Here is a 6,210-nt window from a genome sequence, read left to right on the forward strand (position 1 = left end):
TGCATTCACTTACCTGACCAAGGTTTAGGGTTAGTAATCGTATGAAATTATGTTTCACTGGATTGGTCGGTAAACTTGCACAATAACTGAATGAAATGATGCCAAGTCTCAGCAGAGAAACAGATGACAATGAAGCAGTCATCTGAGGACAAATTTGTTTTTGTTTTGCAAGTGAAATTTTCTGCTTCACAAAATGAGGCCCATTGAAATGAAGCAGTGACAGAGATTGCCTTTGCTGCTGCTCACCTCATGTATCACATTTCCACCTTGGACCCTGTAAACATCTCAACTCAACAAGAAGCCAGTTCATCATTGCGAGCCAGTGGCGTAATGGATAACGCGTCTGACTTCGGATCAGAAGATTGCAGGTTCGAGTCCTGCCTGGCTTGAGTGCAACCTGCCCATTTTCAAGGCTAGCAAGATGACATGTTCACCTGAAGTTGGAATATAGGGTGGGTGATTTCGTTGCCAATTCCCTGAAGCTAAACTACGAAATTGGAAGTTGAGCAGTTTTGGGGACCTTTTCAGCTCACTGTTGGCTTCATTTCTGAGCTCAGAACAACAGGTCTCATTGCTTGGAGAACTTGCTTGTGCTCCATATAAATCTGCCTGTTGTGGGCAAAACATGTGTGGGGACAGAGAGTGAACGTGAAGCGCCTGGAGTTAGTGTCATCCTGAGCAATGTGCCTGTGTATCTCCCTCTGTGGCTAAACATGAGGATGAGTTCCATAAGTAGGCTGTACCACTGTTTTACAGTCACAAAACCTTGATTACAGGGTTAATCTCAATGACGTTTGCCTTTGATGTGTCAGAATGCACAACACGGTGGGCCAAATGCTGGAAAATGAGATTAGAGTAGGATAGATGCCTGATGACACACACAGACACAATGGCCCTGATAGTCTCTTTCCACGCGATAATAACTCAGACTGGGAGAAACTGACCTGTCACCAAAAGGATCGAAAATGGAAAGGCAAAAACAACGTTTTTGAGAAATGATACAAGCATCTCCGGCATGTTCTTTGGTTGTCTAGTGGTTCGGATTTGGCGCTTTTGGAACCACGGCCCTGGTTTGAAATACTGAGTGGAAGATCTTACCTCCTCGCTTTTAGCGATGACAGCTTTGCTGACTCATTGTACTTTTATTCATTAACTGGCGTCTCTGGCTCGGCAGCATTTATTCAATCAACCACATTGCTGGGGCTTTGTAGTCACATGTAGGCCAGACCAGGTGAGGATGGGCAGTTTCTGTCCCTAAAGGGCATTAGTGAACCGGAGGGTTCTTCCGACAATCGATTGCATGGATTGCATCGCCTCCCTATGAGGAGAAGGAAAGGGGCTGTGAGGTAACTAACTGTGTCCCAAACGATACTCAAGCTCACGTGAAACAAAGAACTGTGGATGCTGGGAATCTGAAACAAAAACAGGAACTGACAGAGAGGCCCAGCAGGCCTGGCAGCATCTGTGGAGAGGTACAGTTAACATTTCAGATCCACTGACTGTTCATCAGAACCAGGTCAGTTATGCCTTTTTATATTATAATGCCAGGGAAATGATCACTTATATCTGTCAAATCAGCATATTTATTAAAATATCACATTAATTTCCCATCGTCAACTTTACTACTTTAACAGACTTTTATCGCCTGTAATGCTGCTTCCGTGGCCCTCAGGTGGTAAAAGGCTCTGCTTAAAAGGGTTTATTTGCCTTTTCCTTTCAGTTAGTTAGCAGCGATGTCGAATGGAGAATTGGTCCTTTTAGTGTCTGCCTCAATATGCATCTCTATTTGTCTCTGGGTATTCACCTCACCAAATTTTATATTCTCCAACTCTGTCCATCTATATTGAGGGCAGCACAGTGGCACAGTGGTTAGTACTACTGCCCCACAGTGCCAGCCACCAGGGTTCAATTCCAGCCTTGGGCGACTGTCTGTGTGGAATTTGTGTAATCTCCCCGTGTCTGCATGGGTTTCCTTCCACAGTCCAAAGATGTGCAGGGTGGGTGGATTGGCCGTGCTAAATTGCACGTCGTGTTTAGGAATGTGTAGATTAGGTGGGTTATAGGGAGGTGGGATGCTTTGAGGTTCAGTGTGGACTTGTCGGGCCAAAGGGCCTGTTTCCACATTGTAGGGATTCTCTATCTATATCCCTCATTTCCCGTTGCTGCTCTTTGAAAAGTCTGATGACTGGACAGTGTTTGAGACTGGAGCTGCTGAGAGACTTTCCCACCCCGATTGTAAAGCCTGGAACTGGGCTCACATTCTCCAAATAGTGTTTCTGTTACTTAGGACTGAGCCAAGGAGACATTTATTCCCTCAAAACATGATGAGTGTTTCGACTTCTAAATAGAATTCCTAATCCACCAGAAAAGAAACAAAATGCCACAATTATATGATTGCTGTGATGTTTTTACTGTTGGTGTAAAATGAATGAATGGTGACAGCAGAGAATGAGTGTGATCAGCTCGTGGTGCCTGTCTCATTACCACAATATTCCGCAGGAAGGCTGCAGTTTATTCTGCCTCACCTTGTTATCCCGACCAAACCTCAGGATGAATTATTTGTTAGCAGGAAACCATTCCCTGATGGGGAGAAAACAGGCGACAGGAGTGCCAGCATCAAATGATAACTGTCTGCACTAAAACATAGGAACCATGCTCAGTTCTCTGCACCAACAGGGCAAGTAATGGCTGAGTGGTATTGTCGCTGGACTGTTTATTCAGAAAGTCAGGTAACGTTCTGGAGACCAAAGTTCAAATATCACCCCCAGAAAATGATGGGATTTCAATTCAATAAATATGTGTAATTTAGAATGCAATGATGGCCATACATCCATTATCAGGGGACCAAAACCGATGCGGTTCCCTAATGTCCTTCAGGCATCCTTAATCCTTATTGATCGCGCCTACGTCTGACTCCAGACCCACAGCAAACATGGTGGGTAATTAGCAACGGGCAATAGATGTTGGCCGAGCCAGTGACACCTTCAGTCTGTGAATGAATAAAGCGGGGGCAAGTAACTTTGTTGTTATATGGCATTTCAGAAGCGTTGAAACAAGGAATCTTCAATGTAAAGCTCAGGCACCGCTGGGATTTTAACTCAAGATCGCCTGTTTACTGCACACTGATTTTTTTTACCCATCCATTAGGGCATTTCCTTCACCACGCAATCACAGTAACTTGGGGAACTTTCCTGTATCAGTGTTACTCAGTGTGAATTTCAATCTACCACCACTTTTCAACACGGATTGTTGACAGCTCAATATTCTCCTGTGAAAATACATGGAATGAAACAATTTTCTCCTGAGATAATGGGAACTGCAGATGCTGGAGAATCCAAGATAATAAAGTGTGGAGCTAGATGAAGACACCAGGCCAGCGAGCATCTCAGGAGCACAAAAGCTGACGTTTTGGGCCTGGACCCTTTGGTTTAAAACCGACAATTTCACCTGTTTCAGCTGACAAGATAAAGAGCATGGGCCCATCCTCTTGGGGCCCATGAACAACGTTAACACACACTGAGGGAACCTAACAAGAAGAATAGGTTCATTTTGGTTACTGAGCAAATGTAAAGCCTGGCCCATTGGAGCCGACATTGATCCTTGCACCAACAGTTCCACACTCACTTCCTGCCTCATGCCCCCGCCCCCCCCCTCACAGCCATTGTTGCTTTTCCCATTGCTTCACTCCCACACTTTGCTTCTGAACGTGTTCCTGACCAATTGTAGGTGTTCAGTTAGAAACTACAACTTGAACCCGAATGCCTGGGATAGGACTTCATTCAATGGGATTGGATTTATTGCCCTTCCCTAATTAACCCACAGATGGAGGTGATGAGTTACTTTATTGAACACTCAAACTCCTTAGCACTTGGGTACAGCTTTGATGTTATTAGGAAGGGAGTTCCTGGATTTAGAAGCAGCGACGCTGAAGGAACAGTGGCACAGTTCAAACTCAGAATGGTGAGATACTTGGAGGGGAGTTTGTTGTGGTCAATTTCCCATGAAACTGCTGCCATTACCCTTCAATGTGAAGGCAAGCTCTCATTGGACTGATTCTGCTAGATCCAGGGTGTGTGTTCTGTGCATAACCAGCAACTCATTTTCATTCCTGAGGTTAACAGGAAGAGATATAAATCTTCATTTCCTAAGTGGGAATTGCATCCATGCCTGAGCGATGCAAGCACTAAAAGCCAACCAATTTACTTGACACTAATCCAAGCAACCTGACTTGCACACACTCCCAAGTCTGTTCTTACACCAGAAGCACCTTCACCAGCGAAGTGTCTTTCTCCAAGTTTTGAAATGATTCATATTATTGCCCTGCGTTTCAAAGCGGAGAAAACGGGGCTGTAATAATCTGATGTTGTTCAGTAGATGTATTGCAGAAAAGCTTCTGTTAACTGGTGATAGCAAGAACTGCAGATCCTTTATTCATACGCAGGATGAGGGGGATGTTTGGAGAGGCCAACATTTATCAGCCGTTTCCAATTTCCAGAGAGGGCAGAAAAGAGTTGACCACCTTGCTGTGGGTCTTGAGTCACATATAGGCCATACCAGGTAAGGATGGCAGTTTCCTTTCTGAAAAGATATCAGTGAACCAGGTAGGCTTTTCCCAACAATTGACTTCACTCCCAAAATGACGAAATGTCTGTCTATCTCAGCCTTGAACATACCTCGCCTTGTCAGAACACAACGGGTTAAGCAGCATCAGAGGAACAGGAAAGCTTGATGTTTCACGTCGGGACCCTTCTTCACAAATGGGGGAGGGGAAGGGGATTCTGAAATAAATAGGGAGACGGCGGAAGCGGATAGAAGATGGAGAAAGGAGAAGATAGGGTGAGAGGAGACAGACAGGTCAAAGAGTCAGGGTGAGAGCCAGTGAAGGTGAATGTAGGTGGGGAGTTAAGGGGGGATTAGGTCAGTCCAGGGAGGATGGACAGGTCAGGGGGCGGGATGAGGTTAGTGGGTAGGGGGTGGGGTTGGGGCTTGAGATGGGAGGAATGGTTAGGGAGGCGGGGACTAGCTGGGCTGTTTTTGGTGACATGTCCATCCTGGGCCTCCTGCATTAAGACAATGACGTCACCCGAAAGATGCAGGAACAGGATCTCATATTGCGCTTGGGAACTCTGCAGCCCAAGGGTATCAACGTGGATTTCACAAGGTTCAAAATCTCCCCACCCCTGACCACATGCCAGAATGTCCTGGGAACTGGAATCACAGGACAATGAAGAGTGAACTTTCTGATTGAGCACAAACAGTCCAAACACCTGCCATTTCTTTAAGAGGCCGGGCATTGACACAGGTGTTATTGGGACATGAACTGAGCTGAGACATGGGAAGAATTCTTTTTCCTGTGCATCAGGAATTCAAATCTCATCTCAGCTCTGGGACAATGAGAAAACTGAGAAATAGACAAGACACTGAAAGGGTCAAAGTGAGACGGGCCCGGTTGTAGAAGATCTGGTTCCCAGTGATGTGGATGGGTCTGCAGAGGGTAAGATCAGTCTGATCCCATGTCTCCCCAATGAATGTCCCAGGTTTTATTTTGGAAAAGTACAGCTGATACAAAACAATTGTCATTCCAAGTGAGGCAGTTGGAAGTTTGAATTAACTACAAGTCCGCTTTAAGGGCTGCTGCAAGAGCTCGCCATTTTCTGTGGTTCAATTGGCGGGTGCTTTCGACTGTGAAATGTGAAGTTGGTGGTTTGAGGTCACTGAGAAAGGAACAAGTGCTGTTCTCCCTCCACCAGTTCCCTTTTGAGTATACAGTTACGGGTTTTAATGCAGTCAGGAAAATGTTCACCAAACGGAAATCTTGTCTGGGGCGTGACCATAAAGTTATTTCTATGTTGCTTTAATAGCTACAATAAAGAGCTGGGAATGCTTGGAATCAGAATCAAAAACCTAAACTGCCCTACAGAAAGGAGAAAACAGAGTTTTGAAGAAGTTCTGAAATGTTGACTCAAATCCTGGGCCAAAGATGCTACCAGATCTGCTGAGTTTTTTTTTCCTGCAATGCATATTTTCATTTGCAAGTGAACGTTTATTTTATCTATTGGAATTAAACAACCGGAATCACCATGTATTGCATTAAACACTTTCGAAATCTGCAAAGTGATTGGATTCAAACAAACACTGCAATAATTCCTCCACAGTGTGACTGGTCATGGAAAGTGACCTGAAAAGACAAACAGCAGGGCATTTCTCCCA

At 45.0% G+C, this 6,210-nt stretch overlaps 1 non-coding gene across 1 annotated transcript; it reads left to right on the forward strand.

Moving 5' to 3' along the window:
• Positions 1–316: 316 nt before the first annotated feature.
• Positions 317–389, forward strand: trnar-ucg (transfer RNA arginine (anticodon UCG)). Its single transcript has one exon. It is a non-coding gene; the product is annotated as a tRNA-Arg (tRNA).
• The last annotated feature ends 5,821 nt before the right edge of the window (positions 390–6,210 follow it).

This window comes from Stegostoma tigrinum, unplaced genomic scaffold (genome assembly GCF_030684315.1).
Source record: "Stegostoma tigrinum isolate sSteTig4 unplaced genomic scaffold, sSteTig4.hap1 scaffold_49, whole genome shotgun sequence".
Taxonomy (NCBI): domain Eukaryota; kingdom Metazoa; phylum Chordata; class Chondrichthyes; order Orectolobiformes; family Stegostomatidae; genus Stegostoma; species Stegostoma tigrinum.